This window comes from Balaenoptera ricei, chromosome 5 (genome assembly GCF_028023285.1).
Source record: "Balaenoptera ricei isolate mBalRic1 chromosome 5, mBalRic1.hap2, whole genome shotgun sequence".
Classification (NCBI taxonomy): domain Eukaryota; kingdom Metazoa; phylum Chordata; class Mammalia; order Artiodactyla; family Balaenopteridae; genus Balaenoptera; species Balaenoptera ricei.
The window spans coordinates 27551575-27573937 of NC_082643.1; the positions used below are offsets into that span (position 1 = coordinate 27551575).

A 22363-nucleotide genomic window follows, 5' to 3' on the forward strand; every position below is an offset into this window, starting at 1 on the left:
AAGGACACTAACATGTTGAGTGTCTATCATATGCTGGATACTAATAGATATTTATATGTCTTTTTAACTTATATCAGCCGTGTAAGTGAGTTCATACCTTTACCCTCCCTTACCCTTTCATGGATAAAGAAAGTGAAGACTCAGATTAAGGAACTTGCTCAAAATTATGCAGCTATAAAATCAGAAATTGAGATTTTTTAAAATCATAATTGAGATTTTAATCCAGGTCTTCAGAACTCTAAAGTCAATGCTCTGACAGAGGGCCAGTAACAAGTAGGAGAAAAATGTGAGCAAAAGACCTAAGCAAATTACATATTAATAAGGGCTTGCAATAAACTTAATGAAATAAAATTTCTATAATCTGTATCAATTATTCTTTTGCACTCCAAACATTATTCAAAAAAAAAAAAAAAGTGAGACCTGCTTTGCTAAAACTTGTATGGTTGAGAAACATGGTTCTGAGCAAACTCATTTGCTACACCTGTTTAATCTCTGTTTCCTAGCCTTATTTCTTCCATTCTTCCTTTTCTGTCCTCCCAAGTCATATTGGACCTTGCATAGTTCTTATTCAGACAACATTATATACTTGCCATATCTAGGCTTTTGCACATGCAAGTCTCAGTATAGCACACCATTCCCCTCACCCCACTTTTCCCTCCCTGTTTTCATTTGACTAATTGCTGCTCACCTGTCAATATGCTCAAGCCTTCTTATAAGAACCTCCCAAACTGACTAGTCTCCCCTTTTTTCCTGGGTTGTGTCTTGTGCTTCTCCTTGAAAAGACCATGGCTTAGTAATGGAGCTAAATTAGCCTTAAAAGCTGATCCTCTATAGCAACAAAGATTAAAAGCAGGTCTTAACACAGACAGGCTATTTTAGTTAGCATAAAATTCAAGTTAACTCATGTATAAGCCAGAATGACTTCCTTATATTTCAATGTGTGAAATTTTCTTTTATCATTTCCCTGTTACAATTACAGGATGTTCTTTCCAATCTCCTTCCTCTACTCTTCCTGCAAAAGACCCTGCACCCCACTAAATCATGTTACACAAACATATAACTATAATCCAGGTACAAACATTTCCCCAAAGACCCTATTTTTCTATAAAACAATAGGTTGATGTTTATATTTAACTCTTAATAAACACTTAAATTTTGGGGGAGGAAAAAAAAGCTGACTTTCAAAGGATCAAACTCATCTGTAAGTAATTTAACTGCATGCAGAACAAAATCCAACACTCTTTAAAGTAATACGACAAACCCAGTACTTAAGAAAATAAAATTCACAATATTCAGGATCTGATAAAAAAATTATTAGGCATTCAAAGGAGGAAAATATGACTCATACCAAGAAGAAAAACCAATCAATAGAAACAGACTCAGAAATTATGGAAAGGAAGGAATTGACAAACTAGGAGCTTAAAAGAATGTAAAGAAAAATATGAACAAAATGAACAAAAAGTATGAATAAAGAAATGGGAAATCCAAGAAGCTCAACAAACCATCAGCAGAATAAACATAAAAGAAACTACACTGGGCTTCCCTGGTGGCTCAGTGGTTAGGAATCTGCCTGCCAATGCAGGGGACACAGGTTCGAGCCCTGGTCCAGGAAGATCCCACATGCCACGGAGCAGCTAAGCCCATGCACCACGACTACTGAGCCTGCATGCCATGACTACTGAAGCCCACGTGCCTAGAGCCCATGCTCCACAACAAGAGAAGCCACCGCAGTGAGAAGCCCGTGCACCACAACAAAGAGTAGCCCCCGATCGCTGCAACTAGAGAAAGCCCGTACACAGCAACAAAGACCCAACGCAGCCAAAAAAAAGAATCATTAAAAAAAGAAAAAAAGAAACTACACTAAGTCACACCATAATCAAATTTGTTAAAAACAGTGATAAAGAGAAATTCTTAAAAGCAACTGGAGAAAAAGAACACATTACATATGGAACAGAGGTTAGCACACTATATACAGCCCTCAAGCCAAATCTATCATGCCTCCTGTTTTTCATAAATAAAATTTTATTGGAACACTGACACACCTATTTGTTTACCTATTGTCTACGGCAGTTTTTACACTACAATGGCAGAGTTGAGTAGTTGTGACAGAGACCATTTATCCTGGAAAGCCAAACATAGTTATTAAAGTACTTTACAGAAGAAGTCTGTGATCCCTGATATAGAAAAACAGCAGAAAGACAGCAGTCTTCTTACTAGAAAACATGCAAGCTGGAAGGCAATGGAATCATCTAAAAAGTGCAGAAAGAAAAAACTGCCTAATGAATATTTGCTGTATTATACCAGTGAAAATGTCATTCAAAATGAAGGTAAAATAGACATTTTTAGACAAAAGCTGGGAATTTTTTTTTTTTTAGTATTTGCACTACATGATATGTTAAAGAAAATTCTTGGTTTCCCTGGTGGCGCAGTGGTTGAGAATCCACCTGCCAACGCAGGGGACACGGGTTCAATCCCTGGTCTGGGAAGATCCCACATGCCGTGGAACAACTAAGCCCATGTGCCACAACTACTGAGCCTGTGCTCTAGAGCACGAGAGCCACAACTACTGAACTCACATGCTGCAACTACTGAAGCCTGCGTGCCTAGAGCGTGTGCTCTGCAGTGAGAAGCCACTGCAATGAGAAGCCCGCGCACCACAATGAAGAGTAACCCCTGCTCGCCGCAACTAGAGAAAACCATGTAGCAACCAAGACCCAATGCAGCCAAAAAAATAAATAAGTAAATTTATTTTAAAAAAAAGAAAGAAAATTCTTCAGGCTGAAGGAAAATGATACTGGATGGAAACTTGGATTTACACAAAGAAATAAAGAGTGCTGAAATAGATTTGGCACAATTGATTCAATATCCAAGAAAGGAGGGATAGCTTTGGAAAGCTCAAGACTCACACTGTGCCCATGAGCAGCAATTTGGACCTCCTGCTGTATCCACCATGCATCCAACATACCATACAGACAGACGAGACTCCCTTCCAGGAAAAGAAGTATAAACATGGACTACAGCACAATTTGGCAAACTACAGCCTATGAGCCAGCCATCTGCTTATGTAGAAAATCCAAAATAATTAAGAATGTTTAACTTAACATATAAAATTTTAAAATTAATAAGCGACTTTAGCAAGTTACCTGAATATAAATCCAATATACCAAATTCAAATGTATATTTATATATCAGGAATAAGTATTAGAATATGAAATCAAATAATGATACATACAACAATATAAAAAAATCAGTTTTTTAAGCACTTAACAATAGATACACAAGACCTTCACACAGAATGCTAAAAAACATTACTTAGGAAATTAAAGAAGACCTAAACAATTCATGGCTTTGGAAAACTCAATATTATAAATACCTAATTTTCCTCACACTGACCTACAGAATCAATGCGTTCCCAATCTTGGAATTTTTATTTATATTAATTGAAAAGCTGATTCTAAAATAGAAATGAAAAAATTCTAAAAATAGCCAAGACTCTCTTGGAAATGAACAAGATAGGATGACTTTCTTTATAGGATAACAAGGTTTATTATAAAACTAATTAAGACAGAATGGGTTTATTATTCTGTTCAGAAAAGAGAATCCAGAAATAGACCCATACTTATGCACACATGATTTATGACAATAGTAAGATAACCATCCATCCTAGTTTGCCTGAGCCTGAGGCTGTTCCCAGGATATAGAACTTTCAGAGTTAAAACAAGGAAAATTAGTATAAGTTGGTCACCACAGACAAAGGTGGCACTTCAGAGCAGTGAGGAAAGGATGGCCTTTTCAATAAATTATAGTGGGGCAATTGGATAATTATATAAAATAAAAGAGACTTAACCCTTACCTCACACTATATACAAAAATATATTTCAGATGGATTATAAATCTAAACTGAAAGGCAAAATAACACTTCTTAAAGATTACTTAGTAGAATATCTTCAAAACCTAGGAATATGGAAAGATTTCTTTAAAAGGACCCAAAAAGCTCTTGTCATGAAGAAAAACAATGATAAAACGGATAACATAAAATGAAAAACTTCTGATCCTCAAAGACACCGTTCAGGATGAAAAAGCCATGGAGTGGAAGATATTTGCAACTCATAAGTGAATATATAAAGAACTACAAATTAAAAAAAGAAAACAATCCACAGAAAAATGAGGAAAAGAGAAGCAGGAGGGCTTCCCTGGTGGCGCAGTGGTTGAGAGTCTGCCTGCTAATGCAGGGGACACGGGTTCGAGCCCTGGTCTGGGAGGATCCCACATGCCGTGGAGCTACTGGGCCCGTGGGCCACAACTGCTGAGCCTGCGCATCTGGAGCCTGTGCTCCGCAACAAGAGAGGCCGCGGTACTGAGAGGCCCGCGCACCGTGATGAGGAGTGGCCCCCGCTTGCCGCAACTGGAGAGGGCCCTAGCACGGAAACGAAGACCCAACATAGCAACCAATCAATCAATAAAATAAATAAATCTTTAAAAAAAAAAAAAAAAAAGAGAAGCAGGAACTTCAAAAGACAACAAATTTCTAAGATACATACAAAAAGATACTGATCTTCATTAGTCATCAGAAAATGTAAATAAAACCACAATGGTACACCATCAAATGCTCATAAAATGAATCAACTTAAAAAGATTGACAATATCAAATATTGATGAGGATGTAGAATGTAAAGTCTCTTACTTACAGGAGTATGGATTGATAAAACCATTTTGGAAAACCAGCAGTATCTTCAAAAACTGAACCTCTGAGTACTCTATTACCCAGTAACTCACTGCTAGGAATAGATTCTACAGAAATGTGTTCACAAAACACATTTTAAAAGGTTTAATGTAATATAAATCATAATGGCCTAAAAGTTGAACTAATCAAAGTGTTTCTGAAGAGTAGAATAGATAAATGAATTGTGGTATATCATATGTTAGATACCTATACAGCAGTGAAAATGAATGAACTCCAGATACACGTTACAACATGGATGAATTCCACAAGCAAAATTTTAGGAAAACAAACCATTAATATAAAGCAGGCAGTCTGTGGATGTAAGAAGTATGGACGTTACTTTTGGAGAAGGGGAGGGGGAAGTGATCACAAAGAATCATGAATGGGGACTTCTGTGGTATAATTCACGTTCTATGTCTTACCTAGTTGTTCATTTATCAGTTGTGTTCACTTTATGATAACATATCAAACTGCATACTTATAATTTTGTACTTTTCTGTATGTCTTTTATACTTCAAAAAACATTGAAAAATTTCATTATAACTGGCATTTTTAAAAAATTTATTTATTTATTTATTTATTTATGGTTGTGTTGAGTCTTCGTTTCTGTGCTAGGGCTTTCTCTAGTTGTGGCGAGCGGGGGCCACTCCTCATCGCGGTGCGCGGGCCTCTCACTATCGCGGCCTCTCTTGTTGCGGAGCACAGGCTCCAGACGCGCAGGCTCAGTGGTTGTGGCTCACGGGCCTAGTTGCTCCGGGGCATGTGGGATCCTCCCAGACCAGGGCTCGAACCCGTGTCCCCTGCATTGGCAGGCAGATTCTCAACCACTGCGCCACCAGGGAAGCCCAAACTGGCATTTTTTTGAGACTGGCCTAGCAGAGTGTAAAACTAAAGGCCAGAAAGCAGTTAAGAAGCTACTCTGAGAGCCCCAAGGCTGGATGATGGACTTAAGAGAGTTGAAGAAAACTGGAGACGATGAGAATGAACTGTTTGCATACATCTAAATCGAGTATCTATTTTAAATTTTAAATTAAATTAAAATGTCAGTCCCTCAGGTACACTAACCACATTTTACATGGTCAGCGGCCTCATTTAAGTGGTCAGTGGCCTCATTTAAGTGGTCAGTGGCCTCATTTAAGCGGTCAGTGGCTACCATAATGAACAGTACAACCCTAAAAAATACTGATGAACCACACTGGTGGTAAACTACATCTTATAATTTTATGCTTCCTTCCCATCCTACCTAACCATCATCTGGATACCCTTATAAAAAATTAAATACATGTCTATTCTCTATGAAATAAATGAACATGTTTAAGAAAAAACTTCTGGGTATCCATCTTCCTGGAAATTTCAGGCTCAATTCTATGCAGAGAATGGACCATATATGACTTCTGAAAGGGGAACTCGTAACAATATTAAAGACTTCCCCATTATTAAGGCCACAGAGCAATAGACTTATTTTAATGCTGCTCCTGTTGACCACTTATTCAACAGTCTGTCCATGGCTATAAGAAAGGAAATAACTCATAATGTTTACTTGCCCTTTTAGAACATCTTGTCTTCTTTTTAAGTTTATTTTTACTCCTTGGGTTCTGTCCTCTACTTCCTAGCACTGACCCTAGTTTCTTTAAACAGACAATAATAGAAGTGAATATTTTTCAGGATGTCTGCCTTGTGGTATGTGACCTCGCTACCTCACAATATCCCAGCAGAGCGCACTGCTGCCATTCAGTTTCTCCAGGATCATCTGTACTTGGCGAATTCCCAGGCACATGTTTATAAACACTATTCATGCTGTAATTTTGACAGCTTGTATTTCCTGAGAACTTCATCATTTTCAGGTGTGAAGGACAGGCTTGACCTTAATTTGGTTCTGTCTGGAGCAGTTTGTTCTTAAACATGGTCCAGAGTTAATGAGGAAAATATTAAAATCTAGGTTCAAAACATGGACAAGTAATTTGCTGTTGTAATTGATGGTACACTCCTGTATGTCTCTGCTGAAGAGTTTCTTGCCTTGGATAATTTCTACCCTCTCAGCTTTCGGTAATAATAGAAGCAACTGCATAATCAAACCAGCCAATGGTCAGAGACAGGTTTATTACTTTCTTCACCCATGGCTAAGATGAACACAAAAGAAAAGTAATAATAATGGTAATAATACAAACTTGCCTCTCAATCTCTACTGCCCTCCCCTGAATCCCGACAAAATAGTATTGGGGAAAAATTCCAAGCTAAACTAAGAATCTTGTTTTGGGAACTGACTGCCCAGAATATTCTATTGTGTCTTCAGCCAGGACACTGGCTGCCGATATAAACAGGTCAGCAATTGTCTGGAACAGTTTTTGAATATTCCACTATCCCTTGTTGGAACATCATGGGTAGACATTTATAAGTATGCAAAGGGCTGAGTTTGTGTTAAATACTAGAGACAAAATAATAGATTGGCTGCCATCTGGCAAATAAATTCTCTTCCCAGATCTACTATTGACTCAGAACAAGTGCCTTAAACAATCCACATCTCTATTTTCTAGGCAACGCAGTGTCAGTTAACACCTAGTACCCTGGAGGCGTGGTTTTGAAGAACAACAATGAGAGTAATAGTATTTTTTATAAAAAGGATCTTCATTTTTAAAAAAAGTATGATTACAGTTGGCAAGACTTCAGTGATAACCCCAAGCCTCACATTATTCAATTATTTTACTCTCTCCATAGAAATTTAAGAGAGCTGCTAACAAGGAACCACATGACTATTCTCCTCTGGTACACCATTTCTAAGTGGGGAGGTGGTTTTAATTTTCATACTTTAAATAAATTGATTGATGTAATTTTTTGCCATTTCAGTTTCCAACAAAAAGGTATGTTTAACACAATCTTCGTTAAAGTGTCGAGCACATGAAGACAGCCTATTGTTAATTTTGTATATTTGGGGATACGACTGTCTGCAAATAGATTGAATTCCCTCTAAAAGAATGCCTTCACCTTTGCATCCCAATGTCTACCGTATCATCTGACATTTAGTAGGCACTAAATAGATGCACATGAAACTGAACACAAGGTCGTGTTAGGCAGGATCATTTTCCGAGAGCTGAGAATTTTGAATCTTGAAGAAGTTGATAGACCTAATTGGTCAAGAAGTGTCTGGATGGTATGTCAAGGAGAAAGCATGCATGAGGATAAGTGGATGGAAGTACTTCATGCTTTGGGGGATGTGCGCCCAACCAAGACCCTGGGCATAACTGGGTCGAGAATTGACATCCCACCCAAGGTGAACAAATTAGATTTCCTTCCTAGAAATTTGGAATTAGGACTTATAGATAATAGTAATTCTATACTAAAGTAATGTATATCTATTATATTATATTGTATTATATTGTATCCTATTAGAATTTATAATTTATATATAAGAATTATATATATATATATATATAATATACAATTTATATATAAGAATTTATATATATAGCACTTCAAATGACAGAGTAAGATAACGTGTAAAAATTTCCATTTGGGTAGAGTAGGCACTAGATTTTTTATTAAATGGGGAAAAAGTATTTGGCTCAGTTGTGCCTTAATCTGTTTAATTACAAGGCAGAGTCAAAATCCATAGGGAAAGAGTAGTAATTTTTTAGCAATTTAAGTTATCTTTAAACTCGTGTGGCTTCTGTTTGGCATTTATTTGATTCTTGGACTCTTTGACTTTTAGAATCGTGCATTGTTGTAGCCCATATTTAATTTGCTTAGATGTTCTGCCCATGAATTTTCTGAGTAGGTACAACTACTTTCTTTAGTAAGTTTAACCTGGTCTTCCACATAGAAGGAGACAACGTGGAGTAGGCCGGGCCTGAGGCCAGGTTTAGATCTTCCCTGTGCTTGAGGATGGAATGACAATTTCTCATGGACTAGCTGAACTGCTGAGAAGAAAGAAAAAGGGAGTGGGGAGAGGAAAAGGAAATAAGGAAGGAACAAGAGATTGGGTTGGCAGGCTTGAGAATTGCTGCTGGATTTTTATGATTTTACTTCATAGCTTAAGGTGCAGTTTTATGCAAAATATTATTTAATAGTTTTAATGATAATTGAGAATTGATCTAATGATATACATAATTATTGGTTGATACAAATATCTTGTAGTATGCATGTGGTAGGAACCTAAATCGACCAACTCGAAAACTTGAACGATTAGTCTTTCTTAAAGCAGCTGCCACTGCTGAGGGCACTGCTGCAGCCACGACCTCAAAGGGCTGTTGTGAGGCAGGGCGGTGGGCGGTATAGTCCTGTCTCCAAGGACAGATGTTAAGAGAAGCTAGAATCCAGGATCCGAGAAGGATAGGCTTGCAAAGGGAGTGACGCCCTCCTTTGCCATTCTCTCTTTCCTACCTATTCCCCAATCTCTGGCCTTCCCCATCTTGCAGTGGTAGATCTAACAAACACACTGTCACTTAAGTCAAGATACCTTTTATTAAAAATCCCCACGGTTTTGGTCTTCCTAAGAACTCACAATTCTGAAACTAGGGAGACAAGAGGCAAAGGCAGGATTGTCTAGTTTTATCACTGTTTTTAACTGTCAATTTTAGGACACTGCTAGAACCCAAAGCAAAATGTTCACGGAAATCCATCAGTGGATACAGGTATATGCTAGTTTTAATTCTTATTTACACTGGCCTGTGATTATTTATCTGGAAAAAATGAAATGCTCCAGTTGTCGAGATCAAGAAAGAATTTTTCAAAACCAAAGAAAAAAATAAACGTGAGGCAAAGATCTTTTCAGAATTGTCTGTGCTGATTGTGTAAATGATAGTCCAGAAGTAAAAAGGAGCCCTGAAAAGTCACAGATTAGGGAAAGTTAAGGATTACTCAATAACTATATTTAATTTACTACCATTTGTGATATATAATTATGTTTTCTGCAAATATATTTACAATATCGCTGGAGGAATACACAATAAACTGTTAGCATTAATGTTTCCAGGGAGAGAACTGGGCGGGGGGGTGGATAGAGATAGAAGGAAGACTTGTTGTTTACAGTATTTTTTTTGGTATTTTTTTGAATTTTGTATCATGTAATTGTATTTTTTCAATTTTTTCTAAAGAAATAACCATTTATCTAACCAGACAGTAAGTGTAAATACATTCTGATCACTGGTGTAAAGTGTTTTTAATCAATAGTGCCTCTCCATTCTATGACTTTTTGGTTAGACCTTTTAAAAACATCAATGTTTAGGGAGGTCTTAAGTGTGTTTACAATAGAGATAATTCTGTTCTATTAGCCTTATGCTAAGGGAAGAAATAATAAGGTAGTTACTATAATAGCCTTGGCATGAATTGGCAAAACAATGGTATCAGGCTGAATTGGTACTGGCAACAGAAAAAAGGAAATAAATGAGGAAAATGAGTATTGAGGCCAGTTTTAAAATCAGCTGGCCCTTGAAACTCTGAATTCTGACATCCTTAAAGGCATTGTCATTCTCCTGTGACCTGAAAGGGTACATTATCTTTAGAGGTTTGAATCTCACAGAGTCACAGATACTCTAAGAAAAAGCCCCAATTGTGTGAAGAATACCCTACTAATATAACTTGCTAATGAGAATTTTCTCTCTCCTGCTGCCCTGTACAAAACTTACTTTTTAGACTGGAAAATTTCAAAGATACAAAAAGATAAGATGTATGATGAACGTTCATATACCTGTCACTCACCTTCCCTCCGCCTTGGGATTATTTTGAAGAAATCCCAGGCATCGTTTCATCCTTAAATATATCCATTTGTACCACTAAATCCTAAGAATTCTTTCTAAAATAAACTTAACCAGAATAAAATGGTCACACCTAAAAAATTAACAATAGTTTCTTAACATCATGAAATTTCAGTCAGCATCCAGATTTCCGGAATTGTCTTAGAATGTTTTGTTTTTTACATTACTTAGAACAATTTCTGTTAGAATGTTTTAATCAGAATCCAAATATGGTCCCTACATTTCAATTGACTCAGATGTGCCTCCTCAGACTTTTTAAGTCTATGGGTTTCCCTCTCATCTCTTCCTCTTATTTTCCTCGCAAATTTTGTTGTTTTCATTGTTGAATAAACCAACAGCCTTGTTCTATAATTTCCCATAGAGAATATCCTTCTAGGGGCTACAATCAAATTACCATTTTAAAGGCACTTAGAATAGTTACTTACTGTATGGTTATGCCTCTAACTCCATACAGAGTTAAGTTCATGTGCCTTTTTTTTAATTTCTATTTTTAGGAATTGTTTTTAAATTTAATTTTTTATTTTATAATTATGTAAAGTATATACATGATTTCAAAATCAAAACTACAAAACAAGGTATACACAAAGAAGATCAACTTCTATCCCTTTCCCCATCCTACTACTTCCCCCATTAGTAACCATTTTGTTTAATTTCATAGTTTATCCTCCTGCTGTTGATTTTTAAAGCTGTATATATATTTGTATCCATTCCTTAGATAAATGGTAGCACACTGTACCTGATTTTATTCACCTTATTTTTTAAAAAGTACCTATATCCTGGAGATCACTCTGTAGTGGTAGAGAGAACTAGTCCTTCCTCCCTTTTAGAGCTAGAATCATCCCATTTTGTGGATGGACGATGGCTCATTAGTCCTCACTGGCGGCCACTGAGTCGCTTGCCCGCTGCCCTGTTGTGAAGTGTTAACCTGCTCACGGTCATGCGCACTGCGGAGGCTGTCGGGTTCCACTGTCTTTCCACGAACACCAGAGGTACTGGCAGGGCTTCTGACTCCTGTCATCCCTTCTCAGCTGCCCTCTATTTCTCAGCTTTCTCCTTCCTCTGTGGAAGGCTTTCTCTTCCTCTCTGTTCTCCTACCCTCTTGTTCTGTATCGTCCTCACTTCACTCTGGGGGGCGGGGGGACCATTCTCTGAGATATCTTCAAGGACCTTATGTCTCCTCCTTTCTCTCTTGGTAGAAGGTCGAAGGAGCTCTTTATGTTCATTCAGAAACCTTATTATTTTGATAAAATGAGTGGGCATTCAGGCAGTGTCACCGTGGAGGAAACCTCCTCACAAAATAAAACCCTTGGTTCTAGCACTTCCTGGTTTCTGAGAACATAAATCACTAAGCACTCTCATTTCAAACTTTTCTAGCCACAGCCGTCCAGTAAGTACCAAAGGCACCACCACGCCTCAAAGGTGCCACTATGGAAAGGACGGGAGTCATCTGCATCTTGTGGGTCCTCCTCTGAAATTCACTGACAACCAGGAGGATTTCTACAACAATCCACTAACAATTAAATGTGATTGTGTTTGCAGAGAGATTGGCCTTGCTGAGAGCTACAGCAGGACTCTGAACACCGGCCTTGAAGGACAGGGTTAAGAAAACAAAGGAAGAACTAAGAACCAGAAAAGGGTTAGGGTGGGAGGGAGGCTACACAAGACAAGTCATGACTACTTCAGAGTCTCTCCCTATTAGCCTTGACCTCCCTGATCCCCCAAACACACATTCGAGGCAGATCTGGACCTGCCCCCTCATTCATTCATTCATTCATTCATTCATGCATCCCCTCCTTCTTTACACGAGTATTAGCACACCCTGCACATTGTTCTATCATTGGTTTTTTAACTCAACAATAACTCAGATTTTTTAAATATTAAAATGAAAAATGCTTTCTTATTTTTTATAGCTGCCTAGTATTCTATTGTAAGCGTATATCATAATTTATTTAACTAGACCTCTATTCATTAACATTTAGGTTATTTTCAATAGTCTGCTAGCACAAACAATGACGATACCTTGAACAGGCACCATTTTGCCTGTCAAAAGTATACCTGCCATGTAAATTCCTAAAATTGGAGCTACGGGCTCAAAGGGCATATGCATTTGTCATTGTGATAGGTACTAGTCAACGACCCTCTATGAAAGCTAGAAAATTTGCCCTCCCAACCACTGTATGGCAGGGCCTGTTTCCCCCAGGCTTGCCAGCATCATGTGGTATCTAACTTTTTTATTCTATCCTGTCTGATAGCTTGTAAAATGGTGTCTTGGTGTAATTGCCATTTTCATTTCTCTTATTGTGAGTGAGGTTAAGCATCTGTTCATGTGCTTGGTGGCTTGTGTATTATGGAATGTTCTGTTCACATTTTTTGCCCATTTTTCTATTGGGTTCTTTATAAACTGGTTGGAACTCTTCTATTAGGGACACAGCCCTTTGTGATTTGAGTTGTGATCATCTTTCCCATATTAATCTTTTCATCCATATTTTTATCTTACTCATGGTGTTTTTGTCATGCACATGTTGATTTTTTTAAATGCAGCAAAATGTAACAATAGTTTTCTATGGCTTGTAGATTTTGTGTCTCAGTTAAAAAGAGCTGGTGAAGAAGAAAATTGACTGTGCCTTGAAAACGTTCAGTAAGTCTTGAGGAAAAGAAATATTTAAAAGACTGAGAAACACTGGCAGATTATGAGGAGTTCAGAAAGCCCCACCTTCAAAGTGTTGCCATAATACAAGTCTAGGGGAAGGGCCACGCCTGTTCTTGTGCCAGTTTCGGGCAGGGATAGAAACTGTCAAGGAACTGAAGACTAGGGTTTTTTTCTAGTTGATCTATAGCACACGTATAGTAAATTGGATAAAGTGCACCAGCCTTAAGTATACAGTTCAATAAATTCTCACACACATATATTTCCTGTGTAACTACCACCCAGATCAAGATACCATGAATGCCAAGTTCTCGATCACCTGGCTAATGGAGGAAGAAGAGATGCTTAGTTCTGAGGGTTAGAGAAATGTGTCCTTAGTGCAACAGAGTGGGAGGAGGAAACAGAATGAAGGTCGATGGACAAGAGTCAAACAAGTATACATGGGAGTAGCCCACTTCAGTCTGATCTCAGGGCCTGAGGGTCCTCCCTGAATTCTCATCATGTTAGAATTTATTCACCTGGAAGAAAAGAAAAGGCTACTGTGCATCCCAAAAGCAGGAGAGGGTGGCTGAGATGTCATCTCAGGCCCACATCTTAGTGAACAAAATAAAGGTAACTCAACGGAAGTAGATTGAAGTGTGGCTTCCATGTTAGAGAGGATGAGGGTTGAAGATAAACATTCAGGAGAACTGACTTACGGTATTGAGCCAGCATTTGCTCCTTTCTTCTTTAACTTTGTCATCCTCGACTCTGCTCAGGTGGTCCAACCAAAATCTCCAGGGGGATGAAGGAAGGGCAAGGTAGCAACCAAAATAGGCCAAAGTGAAGGCAAGGCACAGACCAAACCCTCATTCACCTCCCACTTTCGACTGCTATTCTTCCCATACAATGACAAGAAAAATTCTTCTCCAGTCTGCCCTACACTAGGTACACATTCAACTCTCTAGAGGCATCTGTTAAGGGGGAAACTCCCTCATCCTGAAGTTTCCTTCCATATGTGCCAGTCCTGGCCTCTCTCCATTCTACCATGGAATTCATTTAAAGAATGGCTTAATCTGAGTGGGAAATTTGAGAAAGATAAACTGTGCCTGCCTGGCTCAGCTCCTTCCTTTCTTTCTCCTGGGGTTGGAGCTTCAGTGGGAAAGGCATTCCCCTGCTGCTTTTCCAGGTGTGGGCTCTTCCTGCAATGTGGGGAGGGCTGCCCTGGTCCAGAACTTTTATAATTGATGGAAAAAGTTCCTCTTCCTGGAGTACATTAAACAAGGCTTTCAGCTCTCAGAGCAAGCCATCTACCCCAAGTTGGCCTTTACTACTAATAAGTAACCTTTGAATCCCCCACCAGCCTTACTCCTCGCCTTATTCCCCGATTCGTTCAGAAACTGGATGGGAAAGAGGGGTTCCACTGATTGGTAGCCCAACATCACCTTCTTTTGACTGCGATTAGTTCCAAACAATATACCTACACTTCTGTTTCCTGATGTGTCAGTTTTCCAAGTAGCTGTTGATCTTATTTCATAAATAATGAGGGATCTAGCTCATAACTTAGCTCCTTTCCCTCCAAGAACTTGTTAACCTTTTTTTATGTTAACTCTGCTACTGGTGATTTTTGTAACTTTAAAGAACTGTGTCTTCTGTTCCTTAATCCATCTACTTCAGATCGTACTGCTCAACTCTCTAATTTATAAAATGAGGAATTAACTCCCTCCATTTTGTTCCAACTCTCCTCCTGTACCACCTTCCAGCTTACCAGCTCTACCTTTAATTTTTACACTTTTAAAGTTTATAATATTTTTATTTTATGTAATTTACATACATGTGCATACATGCAATTATTATAATTAAATGTACTAAGATCTGTCTAAAGGCTGAATCTTGAAAACTGAAAAACGGAAAACTTGAATATATAAAATATTATCGTAAAGGAAATGCTGTTCTCAGCAGAACAAAGGGGGTCTTTGGACCCACAACAAGTGCAAAATAATCCTATGTCGATAAACTGTGCTGCTTGAAGGAACCTTTTCCAATGTCAAGGTCAAATGGCTATTCTTTTCTTACATTCCATCAGTTGCTCAATATCATGCCACATTTTTTGTTGGCTTTATTTTTAGACAGTGAGTTTTATACAGATGATTGTTTTATCCCATTGTATTAGTCCGCTTGGGCTTCCATAACAAAATACCACAGACTGGGTGGCTTAAACAATAGACACTGATTTTCTCACGGTTCTGGAGGCTGGAAATCCAAGATCAAGGTGTCAGCAGGGTTGACTTCTGGTAAGATCTTTCTTCCTGGCTTGCAGACAGCCACTTTCTCACTGTGTCCTCACATGGCCTTTCCTCTGTGCATGGGTGGAGAGAGAAAGACCGCTGGTGAGATCTTGCTCTTCTTAGGAGGACACCAGTCCTATAGGACTAGGGCCCCACCTTTAGGACCTCATTTAACCTTCATTACCTTCTTAAAGACTCCATTTCCAAATACATTAAAGACTCCATTTCCAAATTCAATCACATTGGGGGTTAGGGTTTCAACATATGAATTATGGAAGGACACAAATTCAGCTCACGACACCCATGTTTATTCAAAATCTATTTAGTAAATACTACAATAAGTACTCCCTTATGTCTATAAACAGAGAAAAGGGGGCTTCCCTGGTGGTGCAGTGGTTGAGAATCTGCCTGCTAATGCAGGGGACACGGGTTCGAGCCCTGGTCTGGGAAGATCCCACATGCCGCAGAGCAACTGGGCTCGTGAGCCACAACTACTGAGCCTGCGCGTCTGGAGCCTGTGCTCCGCAACAAGAGAGGCCGCGATAGTGAGAGGCCCGCGCACCGCGATGAAGAGTGGCCCCCGCTTGCCACAACTAGAGAAAGCCCTCGCACAGAAACGAAGACCCAACACAGCCATAAATAAATAAATAAATAAATAAATAAATAAATAAATAAATAAATAAATAAATAAAAACCAGAGAAAAGTATCCTCTACCAAGTGTCTAGACACTCACCTGAGGATGCTCTAAAACTAAAACATGGGCTTATCTGCTCTAGAAAATATGCATCAAATTATAAAATTCCAAATTACGCTTGTCCTCAGAGAAAGCCCAAATTCTTATCTAAGGCCTAGAGCTGCCCAGTAGACGATCTAGGATGGGGTAATTGTTCCTAAAGACACTGAGGACAACACTCTTGCCCCAGCTTCCTCCCTCCATCACTCCCACGTCCTAGCAAAAGTGAGTGATAGGTACTCTGACCTACGTCAAGAAATGAAGAGGTGATGGCTCAGGTGAGCACCATACAGTGAAAGGCATCTTCAATACCCATTTGTCCAGAGTTCCTCATCTCACAGTTGAGAAAACTAAAACCCAGAAAATCTGGATGATGTTGTAAGTCCAAATTATACAGCAAGGTATACTTTAGAGCCCAAGGCTTCCGGCATTTCATTCTGTGTCCTGTCCATGAAACCATGATGCTTTTCAATTCCCCTCAAGGGGCTTGACGGACTCTGGAATTCAGGGAAGATGCCTGATTGTTCTGGATAAATATCCATTCAACCCTGAGTAAGAACTGTAAATTGTGTCTCTGTTCCCAAATTTGATATCTAATTACTGTCAGGAGCTGAACTGGAGAAAGCTGAGCTGCCAGGTGTTAAGGCGGTCAATTAAGACAACAAGCCAAACAGAGAGTAACAATTAAGCCTTTATTCACTTACCGCAATAGTATAATCAACAGGCAAAACAGGAAAAAGCACTGGCTCCCAGTGTTCCATTTTCCCTCCCAAGAGCAGCTCCAGGCAAGGGTCAGATGTATTAGCACAGATTGGGGGATTGTCTCCCTGCCAGGGAAGCCCTGGGATGGGGATGGGGGTGGGGAGAGGGCAAGGAGTGGAAAAGTACTGTGTCAGAGTGTAGAAAAGTGACTGCAAGGCCCCTTGATAAGGAGGCCTCTGAACGGAGGTATTTGGACTAGGAATGCAGTTGTATGTGAGCCTGGCCGCCCTGTGGGGAAGTGAATCTGACTATACCCCAGACTGTGCACCAAGTGTGGCAAGCGCAGCTTGCCCACAAAAGCCTGCCGGTTAAAGCCTTAACAATTGCCTATGGTCAGGCTTGAGGGATCACACATGGGATTTTGGCCCGCAGCCTGACTCCTCAATTACATATGGTAACAGCACCTTTGCATATCCCTAGAAGTGTTTACAAATAGTCTATAACTCTCTAGACATGACTTCTGCTTAAGGCATATTTTGATTATTACAGTTAACCGTAGTCAGAATAAAGCTGATCATCACCAAATTTTCTCCAGGATGAAGACACCAAAGATGCTATCATTGGACATTAGGATGCATTATTATGAGTGCTTTTCTGTGTTCAAATCCAGAGCTGGGCAAATTGCAAGAACTCACTCCGTAAATATTGGCTTATGTTTCTTCTTTTGTTTTGGTTATGTAAAGATTCAAATATAAATTAAAGGTCCGTTATGGGGTGGGTTTTTTTTTTTGCCTGCATATATGACTTTTAAATTTACTTTCTAATCTTGTTACCCTGTTCCTTGTATATGGTTTTAATTGTAATCTCCTCAAATCTTTCTCGGTAGAAGTAATTTTGGTAGAAATAATCTTGGTAGAAATAAAGAAGATAATTTTGATAAAGATACTAAAGCTATGTCAACAGGTATGTATTGAGTAAAAAGTTGTGGCTGCTCCCTGATGAGATTTCATCCTAAAAAAAAAGATATTCCTGATAGTATATATGGACCCCCTTTCCTCTTCCTGCCGCCAGACCCCACCTGCTTCCTTGACCCTACACATTCCCTAAACTAGGACAGGAGGACCTGGAGAAAAAGAAAGGGAAAAGAGAAGATATTCACAGCCTGTTTCCAATCATTTGGTAGAACTTTTCAAAGCGTGCTAAAGCCAATTTAGCTCTGGAAATGTGTCTTTTAAAAGGTTGGATATTGAACGTGGAAGGGAAATTGAACTGCAGAGCAAGATTGAAGTGTTGTGTGAAATTTCAGTAATTGTGCCCATTAACTGAAAAAATATTTGCTTAGGCTGTCTTTGCAGGACAGCCCCTGGGTTACAACAGAGCTGGAATGTGCTGGCCAGGGCGCTCCACGGCCATTTCCCCTACCACATTTGCAAAGCTGGAACATCTCCAGCTTTGCCCTCCTATATTTAGTGTATTTACATACTGTCTTCCATTTAAATAAATAACATGCAGAATGTGAACAGGCTGGATTAAAGTAGAAATACACTGCGAGGGAGAGAAGAACCATTAAGCATCATCTTTCTCCTTCTCCCCAGCTGTGCCTCAGGCTTGGAACAATATTTTTCCCTAGGTTTTAAAAAATTATTATTATTATTATTATTTTTATTTGACATACAGTAAAATTAACTTTTTTCTTGGGGTACTGCCCTATGAGCTTTGTTTGTTGGTTTGGGTTTTTCGGAACACTTTAAATTGGCTTGGGTGGAAAAGATATTAAAATTAGTTCTTAATTTCCTAGTTTTTTTTGTTGATTTAAGAAAACGCATAGGCATTATTTAAAAGTAGGGATCCAGTATTTCCTTTCCTCCTATTTTTTTGATAACTGATCTGAAAGTCTTCCCCACTCATTTTTTTGTCATTTTGTCTCCGCCCACTCCCTGCGCAATTTTTTCTTTCTTCAATCCAGCTCAGTCTGCTTCTGTATGCAGGTAGCCAACAAGATGCACACTGTAGAATCCATTTGGCCTGACTTGCTGTTTTCTATCTTCATGTTTGGACATAGAGAATAAAAATCTGGAAGCATAGGTTTTCCATCTTCTGAAAAAAATAATCCATGCTGTAATGATTGTCCTAAATCTTAAAAACATGAGTTTCGCTGGCCTATGCTATGAGGTTAATCACAGGTTCTTTATTTATTTATTTTCCTTATGAGTAGGTATATTCCCAATTTTATTCATAATTAAAGAAATGGAGATTAAAACAATAAAATCCCATTTTCACTTAGTGGTGAATACTGGGCGTGGGCCAAGCTGAATCACAGGTTCTTTTGATTAGAGCCAAATCCCAGCTGCCCAAATGCCTTTTAGGCTGGAAATAGGCAGTGCTGTTGCCTGGATCCCCATTACTTTTCTGGCCCCCAGTCAGGAGATCTGACCACACCCACTCCCAACCCTGCCCTTCTCAGCACTGGTCAGAGTACCACCCTTTCAGTGTAAGGCAGGAAACAGAGCTTGAATGAAGTTAAAAGTCATATCTCAGTGGCCTGAGACTCTCCATCAACCAGAACCACTAGTGGTCCCTGGTTTCCTTCTGGCCACTCTTTGGGACCACCATGAATACAGGGAAGGCTTCTGCCTCCTTTATTTGCGAATAGAAGTAAAATTACCCTCAGTGATATCTGGGTGAATTCTCTCTCCCCATTTACTAAGAAGGACAAGATATATACATGAAGTCATACATTTCCATCATTTACCCACAAGTATATTACTTAATATTTCTGAATATTTATATAATGTATTAGAATAAACTGTAGAATTATCCTTTTTAAAGGAAATTGCTACCGAACTTAGTCATAAGCAATGAGTCAGTCTCATCCCAGAAATCATTCAGAGGTAGCATATGAGCAAAGATAATGTGGACTTCTTCATGGAAATATGCCAAAAACAACATAGAGAATAAGAAACCTCTCCAGACTATTTTATGTCTAAATCTAAACAATAAGAGAAATATGATAAACCATTGGCAAGAAGGGACTTGAATGAGAGTGCTACTAAATGTTATCAATCCCAGTAAAACAACAATTTGCCAAGGCTGGAAGAGAAACTGTGCTTAACTTCTACTGTTACTAATAAAGAGGGGGAAGTTTGGATTTTCACACAGGAAGAAAGTGTATCCACATATGCGTGTGACACCAATTAGCAAGGAAGACAGAGAGTGTCATCCCTATATTAAGGGTCCCAGGAAGATGAGGTTCCCAGACAGGGCCTTGGACTCTATGCTCTTTCCTAATATGGAGAATCAGGTTTCTGTTTGGATCTGCCATCAGGACACCTATTATCCCACCAAGAATAATTGCCTTAGGCACAATGAGACACTTAACACAAAGAAACAAAGGGAAGAGCATCCAGTCTCAGATTTCAAGATCCAATCAAAGCAGTGAGATGAATAGGGCAGAGATTTCTGCTTGTTTTGTTTCCTGACGTGTCCCAGTACTTATAATGATTCTTGACACGTAGTAGGTGATCAATAAATATTTACTGAGTAAATGACTCTATGCAAGAATGAATTGGCAATGATTCAACATTACTCACACTGAGGGATAAACTATTCCTTGGTGTATGTAATCATTAGACATTTTGCAGAATGTTTTAGAAGTATAGTAGCCTCCTTTATTTGCCATTTAGTTACAAATTATTGTATCTAAGATGAATGTAAAGCAAGGGCATAAGTATAGTTCATTTTGTTTTTAATTCAACAAATAAATATTGTAGACCTACTGTGTGCAGACTGTTGTAACATATCAGAGTAAGAGCTCTTGCATGGAAAACAAATCACAATACCAGACAAAACAGGAATGAAACACACAAGAGGATGAGCAGTGTTTGGACAGCATGAGAAAAAAAAATGACTCCTGTTTTAATCATCTGAGCCTTGATGAACAGTAACTAAAATCTCATATCAAAGATCCACCCTTGGGCTTCCCTGGTGGCGCAGTGGTTGAGGGTCTGCCTGCTGATGCAGGGGACACAGGTTCGAGCCCTGGTCTGGGAGGATCCCACATGCCGCGGGGCAACTAGGCCCGTGAGCCGCAACTGCTGAGCCTGCGCGTCTGGAGCCTGTGCTCTGCAACAGGAGAGGCCGCGATAGTGAGAGGCCCGCGCACCGCGATGAAGAGTGGCCCCCGCTTGCCGCAGCTGGTGAAAGCCCTCGCACAGAAACGAAGACCCAACACAGCCAAAAATAAATAAATAAATAAATAAATTTAAAAAGATCCACACTTTAGCTTTTGTAATTGATTATATAGATTGTATCAGGCAGAGTCTGGTCAAGAAAACAGAAACCACTATAGGTATGTCAAGCAGGAAGGGATTTAATACAGAGAATGAGAGCCCTTATACAAAACCACTGTAAGGGGGAGGAGAATAAGGGTCTGGGCAGCTCCTCATAGTATTCAGAAAATCAGGAAGTTCGAGGATCAGAGCAAACCTGAGCCAGTGATCTCAGCTTCCTATAGCACCAAAGTGGGTGATTTTCAAAAGAATACTGTACCTAGAAACTTCTGGCAAAACCTCATGTCTGAGCTTTGCCAAAGCTTACATGCTTGTCCACAACTGCTGAGTCAGTAATAGCTTCTCTTTTTATTCTGTTCTAAATCTCAAGGTGGGGGGGGGTCCCCTTCCTGGAACCTAAACTAGACACCTGATGACAAAGCAGTTTGGAAAATGTAGTTTCCAGGCTTCCAGACCCTATAATAGCTGGCGGGGGGGGGGGGGGAATAGATGGGAATTGGACGGTTGCTACCATACCAACAGAAAAGCCAGCACAAAGATTTAGTCAAATGTAAATGGTTTTCATGTAGACTAAGTTCTTTCAAAGAGCTGTTGTTGTCATTGTCATCTTCCTAAAACTCTCAAGTTCAAGAATCCCTCTAGATACCGTCACAGAAAGATATGTGGATGAGATAGACCTTACTGCTTATTTGTTCTGTCGCAGAAGGGACAAAGCCTGGTGAGCAGCTTGCCTATGGACTGCTTAGAGAATGATGTTTTAATAAAGCTTCATTTCCACCAGGTTGTGTTACTTGATGCAGTGAGAGGGCATAAAACTAGGGAGGAAAGGGCGGATGCTTTCAGGGAAGGTTTTGCCCAGGAGGGTTGAAAATTTAGTGGCATTTCTCTCAACAGAAGAGAAAGCAGTGGGCATTCAAGGCAACAGAAACAGCTTGTGATAAGCCTCTACTAGAATTTAACAGAAGGGGGAAAATGTGTCTCTCCTGACTGCGTTGCATGTTTTCTTGTATCCACTCAAGAGACTTTCATTACAAACTCTTTTTAAGTGAGTGATATCTGTTGAGAAAAATGGCATACTCAAGAAGTAGGGCTAAAGTGAAGATCAAGAGTGGAATAATATAATCATATTCCTCTTATTTAAAACAACACAAAACAGAAAATTGCTTCCATCAGCCCTCCCAACTGGACCTCCCAATTGAGGCCTCCTGGGTGGCATAAGGAAGAATGAGCCCAGATTGCTCACCTGCCCTC

General features: G+C 39.3%; 1 long non-coding RNA gene across 1 annotated transcript in view; it reads right to left on the reverse strand.

Annotated features, from left to right (window-relative positions):
* The window catches only part of LOC132365797 (uncharacterized), a 124192-nt gene that overhangs the window by 21375 nt on the left and 80454 nt on the right, over positions 1 to 22363 (reverse strand). The window contains exon 2 of the long non-coding RNA XR_009503245.1: positions 15342 to 15458. This is a non-coding gene — a long non-coding RNA (uncharacterized LOC132365797). The remainder of the gene's footprint in view (positions 1 to 15341; positions 15459 to 22363) is intronic.